The sequence below is a fragment of the Carcharodon carcharias genome, chromosome 4, assembly GCF_017639515.1.
Source record: "Carcharodon carcharias isolate sCarCar2 chromosome 4, sCarCar2.pri, whole genome shotgun sequence".
NCBI lineage: Eukaryota > Metazoa > Chordata > Chondrichthyes > Lamniformes > Lamnidae > Carcharodon > Carcharodon carcharias.
This window is the reverse complement of record NC_054470.1, coordinates 76,362,459-76,376,531: the sequence shown is the minus strand read 5'-3', so window position 1 is coordinate 76,376,531 and position 14,073 is coordinate 76,362,459. Positions and strand designations below refer to the sequence as shown.

The 14,073-nt window shown below is 44.0% G+C and overlaps 1 protein-coding gene across 4 annotated transcripts in view; it reads right to left on the bottom strand.

Moving 5' to 3' along the window:
* LOC121277388 (trans-2,3-enoyl-CoA reductase-like) overlaps positions 1–14,073 on the bottom strand; it is a 204,681-nt gene that overhangs the window by 22,095 nt on the left and 168,513 nt on the right. The gene's annotated exons all lie outside the window — the stretch shown is intronic.

Genomic DNA, 14,073 nt, shown 5'->3' with positions numbered 1-14,073 from the left:
CCAAAAATCAAACATTACAAAGTATTTTAAACATACATGCTTGATGTAGAATGCCTGAAGTCTCTACTTAGCAACTGCCTCTACAATATGACAAATCTCATCGCTAATGTAATTGTACTTAACAAAATGCAAAAGGCTGCTTGAAGACCAACTGTAGAAATCTGCAGAGCTTTTTAAATTGATAAAAACATGAAGATTATTGAGGTGTGAATAATTTATTGAGCTGCCCAAAACTTTTTACAAGCAGTGCCTCTGTAATTGACTCCAATGCTAATGATTAGTGCCGCTTGTCTGATATAGGCAGCTGCTCATGCTAAGCAAGGACAGTGAAAATAATGGGGATAATGTTGCTAAGTTTGTAGAAAACATTGATTAGGCCACAGTTAGAACACCGTGTGCAGGACACCTCATTCCAGGAAGGACATTAAAGCAATAGACAGCATACAAAATTAATTCTTCAAGGTTATGGCAGAAATAAAAAAAACTGCAGTTATGAGGAGATACTGGAGCAAGACTTCAATCGCTCGTGGGGGAGAGAATGGGAGTGAGTGTGGTTTGAAAATAGCAATGGCATGGCAGAGTTGCGGTGTCTTCAGATTGCGCTGGAATTTTCAAAGCAAGGGTAAGGGTTGGGGGGGGCGCAATCAGGAACCTTCTCTCCTCCAATAACTTGCCCATCAAGCTTCTTGATGAGTTTGTTAACAGGCCAGGGAGGGCCAGAAAGCGAATTTCAATTAGCAAATCACCAAACGCGAACTGTCTGTTGCACATAAGTGCACATCTGTTGTGTTCAATTTGGGGAACAATAATGTAATTTTCTTTTATGATGAAAAATATTGTCACTAGGTGCTTTTGTTTTGGATTAGATGCAGTGCCTTTTAGTTGGCTGTTTGGCTACCTTTCTGCACAGTTAGGCTGTTGGCTCTTCAATGTCCTTTTCTCTTCTGTAAGGTAATGGCAGGCCCTATCACGGCCATTTATCTTTGATGATCATGTTTAGCAGGCATCTCTGGTAGTGCTGGGTGCTATTAATTGGGTGCGGTACGGAGATTGCCTCTGGCCTTATTAGCACATCTACATTTGAAGATAGTATTGCGTGAGCAGTGCAAAAGTGGCATGAGATTGGGACTGGGAAGCTATTGAAAAGTCAGGTTCCTGACCCCCTATTGAAATTCAAGTGCTGGACTCTTTCTGCTGAAATAGAAAAGATGAAGAGAAGATATAATAAAGGTGTTTTAAATTAGAAAAGGGTTTTAGTAGAGTGAATAGGGAAACACTTTGTTTTGGTAGGGGAGCCAGTTATGAGTAGGCATAAGTTTTCAATTGTGAGCAGGAGGAGAGACAATAGAGAAATGCCTTTACACAGAAGGTGATTGGAGTGCGGAATACTTTGCCATGGGTCATAGTTGACACATAAACCATTGCATCTTTAAAGGGGAAACTGGATAAATGGTTTGAATTAGAAGATGATACAGGATGATGGGGCAAAAATAGGGTATTGGAATTAGTTTTGAATTGCCCTAGTGTACAGTCGACAAGCTGGGTTGTAAACTCATGTGGTTCCTTCTCATCTCTGATTAACTCCCTTGACTCAGCAACTGTGCATAGAAAGTTCAGTCTTAAAGTAGGCACTAGCACATTAACTGCAATAACATGCCAATTGCAGTGAAGTGACTTTCTAATTTATTTCATCCTTACTCAATGTTATTTAAATTTTGTGCTCTTAATGGTCAGAAATGTTCATGCTGGTGAATAGAACACTTTCCATTGTCAAGGCCAAACATATCCAGGTGAGCCATTATATGGTTACACAAATTTTGGAGTAATTTTATTTGTCTCATTCATCATTTATAACTGGATATACCATGTTCATGTTTTAATTAATCTTAACCAGTAAGATCATGAAAATATGTTTTTTTAAATTTATTTTTAACGTGGAAGCAACAGATAGTCTTCCTCTCTTCCCACTCATGTCCAGAATACCAAACAATATCTGCAGCGAATGGATGCCTGCTGTTTGTATTTGCAGTACCTGATCCTTCAAACAATATTCCATTTTGAAACTGAGGGATACTTCCAACTGTTTGCATTCATTTTAAAATTCAAGGGGTAAAATTGTTCAATGTCAGTCACACAAAGTGGGCTGAAAATGAATTGACAGCCCATTTTCTAAACCAGGCAGAGTGTAAAATACGCTGAAATGTAAAGCAGAGTGCTAATTCATTATTATCCTCATTGTATGCTTGCCATTGACCACTATCACCCTATGATTTTCTTGAAAAAAATTAACATAAAAACTCAGTTAATACAGACAGTGATCAAACTATATCTATATGTTCATGAATACAATTCTTACTAATATATGTCACATCTGTGTACTGTACAGCAACAATTTTGATTAATCTATGTTTATCCTGTATAATCATTTTTAAATAAATATATTTTTTTCCTAAAATTGGTGCATGAATGTTTTTTCTCTGAGGCAATGAACCAGTTTAACACAAGACTGAGAGGCAGCAGCATCTGTCAACTAATAATTGCCTCTGGGACCTGTCCAATTGCTTAGTTCATAAAAGTAGCAAATCGTATTTTTAGAGTGTTAGAAATTAACCTTGTGCTTTCCATCATAAATTCAGACCTAGCTCTGTTACCAACTGTCCATCTAAATTCAATTAAATCTCCCTTTGCATTTCCACAACATCTTAAAGCTGCCAGTATGCTGTGTGTTACAACAGTGCAAAATTAACAATCTTGTTATACTTGGAGAATTGGGGAAAGGGGCTTAAATTTATCCATTTATACAAGTTTGAGTTAAATCTTATTCTGAGATGGACTTTTCAAAAGTATGGTCAGGGTTTCCCTCAGTGCTCAGCTTACTGAAGCAGTGGGTGTTACGTTCTTCTTTTTACGTAAACATACCAATCATACAACAAGGATTGGTGAAACATAAATGTGAGTTCTTTATTTGAAGATAAGACCATACACATACAATGTTAACTAGAAGACTCTGGATAATACATCTGACCTCGACTGCTGCTTTCTAGACTGAGTTCAAATCATGGGACTGATACATCACATTTTGTGTCAAAGTGAAAGTGATTGGCAGCAGTTTAAATACACTCTCTTCAGTACATCATATCGCAACAGCCCCCTTTTTTTCTAAGCTAGAAGTTTACCTTTAAATAATGAAATATGACATTTATGTGACAACAAAAGAAAATAACATTGTGTCTGAATATACCATTATATAAAACAATAATTTTACAAATCCTTGAAAAGTATCCATCCAGATTTATTTACGGTGATCTTGTTTGGAGACTTGTGCATTTTCAGAATGCTGATTACGGATGCCTTGTTTGGGCTGTGTCTTACACCATGCTCTATTGGCAATAAGACTGCTCAGTGTTTCTGGATGGGGTATTGTTCTGATTTGGTATCAGTTTTGTTGCACTGTCATGCCATTTGGTGTCTGTACTTGATACAATTTTGGTTCTGGATATATGCTGGTGAGCACATTGCACAGTCTGATCCACAGCAGGCGGCAGCAGGGACTTCCCAGGTCTCCAGCACTCGGAGGACTGCTCGAGGCCAGAAAGCTGCTGAGTCCGAATCAGATGACGAGCCTCTGGACTCGGTCATAACTCAGTTGCTAGAGCTGTAAAGGCACGCAAGGGAGAATCAGGAAGAGATGTCCACTGCACTTCACAGATTTCAAGGAACATTGGAAGAGCCTGTCCGCCTTCAGACTGAGGTGATGGTGCTGGCATGCCAATGCACTGAGGTCAACTGGTAGGATGGTAGCTACATAGAATCCTTGGTCTGGGCATCGCTTCTGCACTGCTATGCGGGCTGAACGCCATCGCTGAGGGCATAGATAGCTTCCAACAGTGTGTATGTGAGAGGGTGCAGGGTAGCTCGATCTCACTCCAGCTACCCCTTCTGGAGGAGTCAGCCAGGGTCACTCAGGCACCCACAGGGAGGAGGATCAGGTGCACACCTTGGGGCCATCCACCCATGTGACTCCAGGAGTGTCCGGCCTATCTGAATCCCGTCTTCCTGTGACCCCAGCAGCTCCAGCTCCACAGGACAAAGAGGGTGCCACTGCCACACAGCAGGCCGGGCCCCTCCAGGTCTTGGCCCTCCAGGGGACGCCCGCCAAGGTCATCACAGTCAGGGCGTAGTAGTCAGCAGGCTGCCTCCACCTCTGCTGTGGATGTCAGAGGAGCAAATAGACGTAGCGGCAGGGTTAGGAAAGTTAAAAAGATGTAGTTGCACAGCCTGGGCTCGGATGTTGGTCACTTGTACATAATGTTCACCATAGTAAATAAAGTCCCAAGAATGTCTTCCTGCCTATGGCTCCTTGTTCTGATGAGCAGTGATCGTTTCACTCTTTCTGCACAAGATAAAAGCAAGTGTCTCAGTCCAGGGCCTCTTTCCTGTGCTTTGTGCAGCCTTCAGACCAAACTGATGGTCTGGGCCTCATTCACTGGACACATTACTGAGGCCTTCACCTGAATGGTGCTTGTCATTGCTGCCAGAATGTCATGGGCATGCGTCACAGAGTTCTGTCATTCTCTCTGTGTGCTCTCAGCACCTTTAAGGTGGGGCTGGCCCCCATCTCTTCAGCACCTGTGTCCAGTGACTGAAGGGGTCAGGTGCTGAAGGCTGATAAAAGATCAGGTGTATTTAAAGTTTCAAGTCTGCATCTCTATGACATGACCCTGATCACAGAGCGCAAATAAACTCCCTCAGCCAGACAGGAGTCAGACATTAAACAGAGGTTATGTGAAGGTCTATGGAGTGTCCCACTGTCGTCATCATTCTCCATAAATCAAGCAGCTGTGAGTACCTCCTGAGCTCAATTGCCTCACCTGGTCAGTGCGATGGTTTCATTGCCGTCATTGTTGCCTTCGAGGATGTCCTCACCCTCATCCCAGTCGATGTCCTCCCCATCCAAGGAGACCTCCAGCTCCTCCATCTGCTCTCAGCCAGCTTGTCTCGCTGTTGCAGCGCCAGGTTGTGAAAGGCATGGCATGCGACGACAATGCGTGACAACCTCTGTGGATATGTTGCAGGGCTCCACCAGACCAGTCCAGGCACTGGAACCTCATTTACAACATTGCTTGCTTCACCAAGGTGTGAGTTGCAGCATAAGCCTTGTTATACCTTCACTCAGCTGCAGTCTGAGGCAGCCACGCAGGTGTCATCAGCCAAATCCTTTGTAGGTAGCCCTTGACCCTGAGAAGCCACACCTGCAGCCTCTGTGGACCCTGGAAGGTGTCAGGGATCTGTGACGAACTGAGAATGTAGGAGTCAAGGACACTTGCTGGGGACTGAGCACACACCTACAGGATGTGTTTGTGCTGGCCGCACACAAGCTGCACATTCACCAAAAGGAAGCCCTGGTGGTTAACATAGTTGATCACTTGTTGTGTTGGAGATCTGAGCACCACATGAGTGCAGTCAATGCGACCCTGCATCCGTGAGATACCTGAGATCTGGGCAAATCCTGGCTTCCCTGGTCCCAGGTGAAATGTACAAAGTTGTATGCCTTTGCAATAGTGGTGCCTATGACCTCATGGATGCATTTGTAGGTGGAGGCTTGTGATATCCCACAAAGATACCTGTGGAGCCCTGAAAGGAACCACTGGCATAAAAATTGAGTGCTGTGGTCACTTACACGGCCCTGGGCAGTGGATTCCCTCCATGTTCCCATGGCACCAAATCCTTAGCAGCTGGCAGATGTGTCCGATCAGTTCCCTAGACATGTGCAGTGTTTGGCGACACTGATTCTCGGTCATCTGCAGGAATGAAAGGCGGCATCTGTAGGCCCTGGGTCTAACTAGGAGCAAACCAGCAATGGCTCTCTATGGCTCTTCACTCCCCTAACCCACACTGCAATGCAACACTGTTAGTTTGAACCATGGGGGAGACTGTCTAAATCGGAATGACATTGCAAGGGGCTGTTTGCACCTCCACCAGTGACTGCTCCACGGACAGCTTTCGCAAGGAGATTGTACAATTTGCCCAGTTGTCCAACTGTTCTGCAGTCCACTAAAACACTCATTAGTTTGTAGTCTGTGCCCAAGAAGTGAAAAGTTCTTTAGCATTTGTTGGCACTTTCGTGTCCCTGCATTGCTTGAGTGGGCAGATAAGCTAGAGGTCCGACTCCATGTATATCAATGTGGCTGCGTCTGCACTGTCTCAGCTGTGGAGGAATGGTGACTTTATACAAGGTTTCCCTAATCTGTTCCCAACTCCCTTCCCCCCACCCGCATGTGCTTGTGCACTACCCTCAACCGTCAGGCAGCTCTTGACCCCTCCATCCCTTGCAATGCACCTGAACCTTGAAGTCCAACAGGCGAGCATTGTGCGACGTTACTGTGCACTGACCTCTGAGTTCCTCTTGAAGTTCCCCTTGAGAGAGATGTTCAAAATCTTGACGGGGCTGGACAGAGTAGATAGGGAGAAGCTGTTCCCACTCGTAAAAGGATCAAGAATGAGAAGCCACAGATTTAAAGTGATTTGCAAAAGAAGCAAACATAACCTGAGAAAAAACTTTTCACACAAAGATTGGTTCAGGTCTAGAATGCATTGCCTGGAAATGTGGTGAAGGAAGGTTCAATTGAGGCATTCAAGAGGGCATTAGATGATTATTTGAATAGAAACAATGTGCAAGGGCATGGAGAAAAGATAGGGCAATGGCAGTAGGTCATAATGCTCATTTGGAGAGCCTAATGGCCTCATTCTGTGCCGTTAAAATTCTGTGATTCTGTGAAGTGCAGCTTGCCATGTAAATGCTGTTGTGAAACATGTGTTTTCCTGTAGGTGTGGGAAGATGATCCAATGTGGGGAATGATTTCAGCAAGCTGGGCTTATAATGACATGCAGGTGTATTACATTAAGGTTCCAGACGTCCAATGGTGGGAAATGCAGCCCGCTAATGACAGTAGATGGTTGCAAACTGATTTCACAATGTCGTGAAACTGATTTTTGGCCTTCACACAATATTGTCCGCTCATGCTGCTGAACATGCCTGATGCCAGCAGGCATGGAAAATTCTGCCAATTGTGTGGCTTTTTGCAAGATTACTAAGACCCTATCTGAAACAGGGAGGAGGTTTTGTGGCACAATGGTAGCATCCTTGCCTCTGAGCCAGAAGCTTCAGGTTCAGGTTCCAATCCAGGACTTTATGGCCAAGAAAGGTGCATTCATAACGTGGCCAAAAAGGTTGAGTAACATCTTGTAAATCCTTCCAACATATGCCAGTGGCAGGCAGTGCAGGAGAGATTTCTGGTCAGCCATGTGATGGAAAGAAATTAAAGCCTTTACCATCACTATCCATAGTCCAGGCTACAACATGCATGTAAAAGTATATGTTGCCACAGCAACTTAGACTTCTTGGGGGAGCAGTTGTCTCAGTTGGCTGGACAGCCGGTGTAGACCAGATTGGTGCCAACAACATGGGGTTTGCTCCCTATTCCAGCAGGGGGAATTGGAAACTTGGCTCCTTGGCCCACCCATGCTGGAGGTCACAGCACCATGTATCAGGCGCAGAGAACTGAAGAAGAAGATCTGAAACAGGAGCAGCTATTCAACCTGTTTAGCTCCTTGAGTTGCAATACTTTATGTAGCCACTGCCTTAGCTGGTCATAGATTGTTGTTTGTCTTCAATGATGGCACGTTTAAGCTACTTCTGGTTTTCCTAGGCTTACTTAAGTTCTGCACATAAAACAGTGATTTTGGTGTGAATATATACTGCAGGCTTCACAGGGGAAAATTAATCAAATAAAAAAATACATTTTACAGGCTTCTTCTGGCTATTAGGATCTATTGGGAGCTGCTACTGGAGGCACTCTTCTCCCTTAGCCCAGTATCCAGTGTTTAATCTCTCCCCAACCTACTGAGGAAATTGTCTGAATCAGTCATGGATTCTCTTCTGTTTCTGGAGTTCTTAAATCTAGACCATCCAGAGGGGTCCATTTACTGTCTGTTCCTGCACAAACTTCGCAACATGTAGGCTTATCCCAGTTAAGCTCTGCCAAATTTAAATAATCTTACCTGGATCTGGTGCTTGCAGGCTGGTGCAATGTCCCAGAATAAAGGTAGATTGTGCAGGATTCATATAGTACTGCAAAATCACTTATAAACAATGTGTTATTTATAGCTGTTTCACTTCCACACCAGTTCTTCTGCTGGGTGCGAAAGGGTTGAGGCTTGAATACTCAGTCAATTCTTCAAAAACCACACTGCCACCATGCCAATCATACAACACAGATTAGTGAAACAATAATGTGAGTTTTTTATTTGAAGATAAGATTATATACATACAATGTTAACTGGGAGACCGTGGATGACACATCCCACATCAAATGCTGCTGCTTTAAACTGAATTTGAGTGATGGGATTAATACAACACATCCTGTGTCAAGGTGGTAGTGGTTAACAGCAGTTTAAGATACGGCCTCTTAAAGGTACATGTGCAAGATACCACAATAGTGAGTAGATGACCTATAGTTAAGAAAGGCCTTTGCTGAAATAACTGACCCAGATTGGGTTGACAGAAGGGACAGGATTTTCCCTTCATTGAGTGGGCGCGGTGGGTGGGCCTGGGAGTGGCTGCAAAATGGACCGCCGTCCACGATTGGGCCCCAACCGTGATTTCACGCTGGCTGCTCAATGAACATATAGCCAGCATGAAACGTGCGCTGAGAGCCTGAGTGCTACTGGGGTGGGAGCAGGAGGAATGCAAGCGCTGAAGTTTGCGCATGCACGGGGGTGAGCTCACTGAAAGTTTCCTGAAGTCACAGAGCTTCATCAGGGAGCTGAAAATTTTATAAACGAAAAATGAAGAATCTACAATTAATATAAACCTGTCCCCACATGTGACTCAGTCACATGAAGGGAGACATGTTAAAAAGAAATTTAAAAAGATTTATTGTTTTTTTATTTACTATTGGAAACCTCATCCCACCTGTGGATGAGATATCGCAAAAAATGCAAAGGCCTCCTGGCCTGTTCGCCTGCCCATCAACCATAAGGGCCTTAACAGGCTTTTTAATTGTCAGCGGGTGTGCTGCTGCCTCACATGTCCTCCTGCCAAGCTGAAAATCCTGGCCAAGGTTTCCAAAAATTGACCCTGGTATCTTTAGTTTAGGGAGAGGAAGCCTGCTAGTCTGTTACCCAAGCCATTTTGGAAGGGGCCTGTGTGTGAGTGTCAGCTGATGGTAAGTTTGGGCTTGGTTGTGATGCTTCACAGTGTAAAATAAATTGTCAGCAACACATTGGCAAGACCCTGGGTGACGAATGACCATTTGGACTCAGCAACAAAGTCCAACTGTCCTTGTGGTACTAAGAGAAGAGGAAGGAAGGAGAGAAAACTGAGAAAAAAGGGAGATGGTGATAAAATGCAGATGATGAATAGGAATTCAAGTTCATATAGACTTCTGCTTTAAGCTATATTCTTGTATATGTAAAATAAGAAGAAAAACAATATCTGACACAGTAATGGGGTATCTGATTCCTGTAGTCTTGTGACAAAATAACAGATGATCTTGTGAAAGTGTTAATGTCTGTTTGCATGTCAAGCTAGTAGTTATTGTTGTCAAATCCCCTTAGTACAAGTGAAACCACTCCATAAGTTTATAGATCTTTTTTAACCAGAGTAAGAATTATGGATAATAACCACCACCATTATGGCTTTTGTATGAATTAAATGAAAAGATTGCCAATACCAAGTCACATTACCTAGCACCAATCAGTGGGATATATCACTGTCACAACAACAACAACCTGTACTTATAGTGCCCTTAATGCAACAAGGCACTTCATAGGAGCATTATAAGCAACATTTGACAAGGACCTTACCCTTTCCCCATTTCTTCATTTAAACTACTTATAGATGTTTTTGTGCCATGAGCCCATACACTCAGAGATCACATGTAATTCCCAATAAATTCAAAGTGCCTGTCAGTTGACATACTGAAAGCATATTATTGTGCTCATTATATTCTAATTGAAGCCTGCCAGTGTTGATCCTTTTGTGTGATCACTGTTATCAATTACATGGAAAATACCAGTCCATACTGGTACAAAAATGAAATAAAGCAGAGTAAATCTCTCATAAAATTCAACTCAAACATAATTGAAACAAATGATACTAGTGAATTATATTAAGGCTCCAACTAGCGTTGTTGGGTCAGGTGACAGTTATGAATCAGGCAAGTTTTCACTCTTTCACATCTCAGTCCTTAATTATTTTACTGTTTGTGCTTGCTGCCAATTTCCTACCATTCCTTATAAAATAACTTTTCTTAAGGGCAAGTGGAACACTAAACCTTGTTAGTTTGCTAAGATACTCAACCATTCAACCTCAAGGAATGGACCTGTAGCTACAATGTGATCTTCACTGGATGATGACGCAACAAAACGTGTAAGCTATATGCAATTTATTAAAAATATGCTCTAAAAATGGGCATTACGAGGCTTCCACCTCCAGATAACGCCTGTTGTTTAACTAATTCAGTGCACTTCTACAAAGTGGCAAAGAGTTTCTAAATTAGTAAGAAAAAGGAGAGGCTGAATATAGTTTTGGATCTGAAATGGAGTAAAGTTGGTTACCTCAGGCTTGTCCTTAAACCATGAAGAATTACTTTGTAAGTAATGCTGAAGCTGCTTTGCATATGTTTCATGACAACAGGTGTCAAGAACACTAGGTTCAAGGAAGGCTAGTTACTTCATCGACAAAGTGTGATGACTCAGGTTCACCTGGACAATGCCATTTTCTCCAAGGTCATGAATTTCATGAAGATATGACATATTGCATGCTGCCAAAGTAAATGACCAGAGCTTTAAGTGCAGAGTATAAATCTGGAGACTGCCATTTATGAATAAAGTGTGGGCTACTGGAACATCATCTCTGACAACAAGTGTTCAAATCCACAGAGTTCCAGACCAGTGCGCAGCTCCTAACTGCCAGCCAGCTGTGCTGTGTTTAGATTTGAGACAAAGGCTATGGCCAAGTTCACCAACTCCAAGTAAGATTCAACAATATAGTAGAAAAATACATTTCTCTCCATTAAGCAGCTCATGACCCTTGTAACCCAACCCCATTCCTTCACAACCGGACACTAGATACAGCGCATCCAAAATACACTGCACATGATCTGAACCCATCCAGATTTGTGGGTTCAAGCCATGTGCAGGATCTGAACGTGCCCCTGCCTCCCTGTCACTGGTGCCTTTACCCAGAGCCTAGGGACAGAAAGTCAGTCACCTGACCTCAAGTTCGGATAAAAAAAGACTTACTTATCTGTTTGAACTTTCTTCCCCTTGATGCCTGCTCCCCCCTGAATCTTTGATCTGAGAGCTATCTGCCTGCAATGGTCAATGGCTTTTTCCTCTGGGTTTCTTTATCTGGACAACTTTCTTGGAAACTTCAAGAAAAAGGACTGGTCGTATTCTCGGCCATCTTAATTCCATACCTATATGGAGTCTGTACCAATTGCAGGTATAGCTGTGCCCCCCCTTCACATATTTGGGAGAAGTCCAAGCTAGAATAAAGAAGGTCAGGCCTAATTTCACAGATTTGTGTCCCTTTTTCTCTTCTTTGCACCTGGAAATTGAGTGTCGCCCATGCACATTAGGGAGAAATATCAACAACAACATCAATTTATCCGGTACCTTTCTCTGTTTCTCTTTATGTAGTGTTCTCGGTGTCTGAGGGTTGACAACCATGCTGTGGGCCATGATACCACAATGGGAAAGGTGAAGAGGCAGGCCCCTGACACTGCCTCTGTTGGTTCAGGGATTAAACCTGCACTATTGCTTTATTCTGGACCATAGTCAACCCAGGCAGTCAACTGAGTTAATTGGTCCCTATAGCATCTTTCACATACCAAAATGTCCCACAGCAGCTCACAGGAGCATTAGCGGATAAAACATCACACCAAACTACAATGAAGAATTAGGTCAAGTGAATAAGACAGATTTTAAGGAGCATCTTAAAGGAGGAGATAATAATGTGGTCTGGAAGAAAAAGAATGACAGAGGGCAGAATTTTGCCATTGGCGAGCAGGGGGCGGGGGCCCGCTTGCCGACATGTAAAATGATGTGGGATGACATCGGGCAGAACCCCTGACATCATCCTGGCCCATTTAAATTTTCCGGAAGGAGGGGGTGCAGCAAAATCAGCTGGGCACCCGCCTACCTGTCAATGGCCAACTGAGGCCATTGACAGGATCAATTATACAATTAAAGGACCTGCCCGTCCAACTTTAAGGTTGTCAGGCATGCCAGGAGCCCTGGTGGCAAATAGAGAAAACATGAACCCTCATCCACTGGCTGGATGAGGTTTCATGTAGGGTTTTAAAAAGTTTAGTAAACTTATTATGTAAATTATGAACATGTCCCATCTCATGTGACATTTGTCACATGAGGGGGACATGTTATGGATTTTTTTTTTCTATTTTTCATATTATTAAAAGTGTCAGGCAGCACTTAGCCTCAGGGAATGTGCGCTCTTTTGTGCGCATGCGTGAAAGAGCACACTCTCGCATTTGGGGAGTACCCCCCCTGCCTGCACAGGAAGCACACAGTGCTTCCCGCCGGGTGTCACGCTGGGCAGGCCTTAATTGGTCGGCCCATGTAAAATGGCGGCAGGGCCCGCTTCTCCGGTGGGGATCGTCTCCCCACCCACCAGAGATTGGGTCAGGCCCGCCTGCCCAACAGGCAGAAAATTCCGCCTAGGGTGTACAAAAGCACTTTACAGCCAATTTGAAGTATAATGTAGGAAATGCAGGAGTCTATTTGTACAAAGCAAGCTCCCACAAACAGCAATGTGATAATAATGTTGATCGAGGGATAAATATTGGCAGGACACCAAGAATAACACCCCCCACTCCCACCACCACCCTCCCCTCCTCCCCAACTTGCCACTACACTTCTTCAAAATAGTGAAATGAGACACTTTACACATGTCTGAGAGAGCAGATGACATCTCAGTTTAATGCCTCATCCAAAAGACTACGGGAAAAATTCTCCCCCATCGGTGGGGGAGGGGAAAGTGCGGGCATGGGCATGGGGGCTGGCAGGCGCGCCTCTGATCGGCACCCACCAATCAGGGGTGCACCGCCATTTTACATGGGTGGGCCAATTAAGGCCCGTCCAGCGTGATGTCCGCTCAGAAGCGCTATGCACTCCCTGTGCGGGCGGTGGGAGGATTCCCTTAGCCGGGAGTGCGCTCTTTGGCGGATGCACACGAAAGAGCGCACAATTCTCTCTGAGGCTAAGTGATGCCTTAGGGAGATCAACTCTGATTTAAAACTTTAAATAAAGAGATTTAAAAAATTTCCCTGCCATGTCCCTTCATGTGACACTGTCATATGAGTTGGGACATGTCCATAACTTTTATTGAAAGATGTGATAAAAATTTAAAGACCCTCATGAAACCTCATCCCCCCCACAAATGAGGTTTCGTGCTTCTTCTGTAGCACACCTGGGCTCCCAGCCTGCCCACCAACCTTAAGGTTGGACGGGCAGGTCCATTAATGACCTTAATTACTTTTTCAATGGCCTCAATAGGCCCTTGACAGGTCGGCAAGCGCACAGCTGACTCGGCTGCGCCCCTGCCGACCTGAAAATGGAAATGAAATGGGGTGACGTCGAGAGTTCCATCCGATGTCATCCCGTGTCATTTTACACATTGGCGAGCGGGCCCTGCCCCCGTTCACTGACCAGAAGATCCTGCCCTGCATTTCTGTCAATGCAGAAGTCCCTCTGTACTGCAATGATGCATCAGCCTAGATTTTTGTGCTCAAGTCCTGGAGCAGAACTTCAATTCACAACCTCCACAGGAAGAGAATTCCAAAGCATGAAGTCTAGGCAACTGAAGTCACAGCTGCCAATGGATGACTGAAGGAAATTGGGGATAAAACAGAAGGCCAGAATTAGATGAAAGCTGATTCCTCAGACCATTATACGGCTTGATGAGGTGACTGAGTTAAGGAGGGCGAGACCATGAGGAATTTAAAGAGAATGTTAAAATGGAGGCATGTATTTTTGATTGAAGTAATA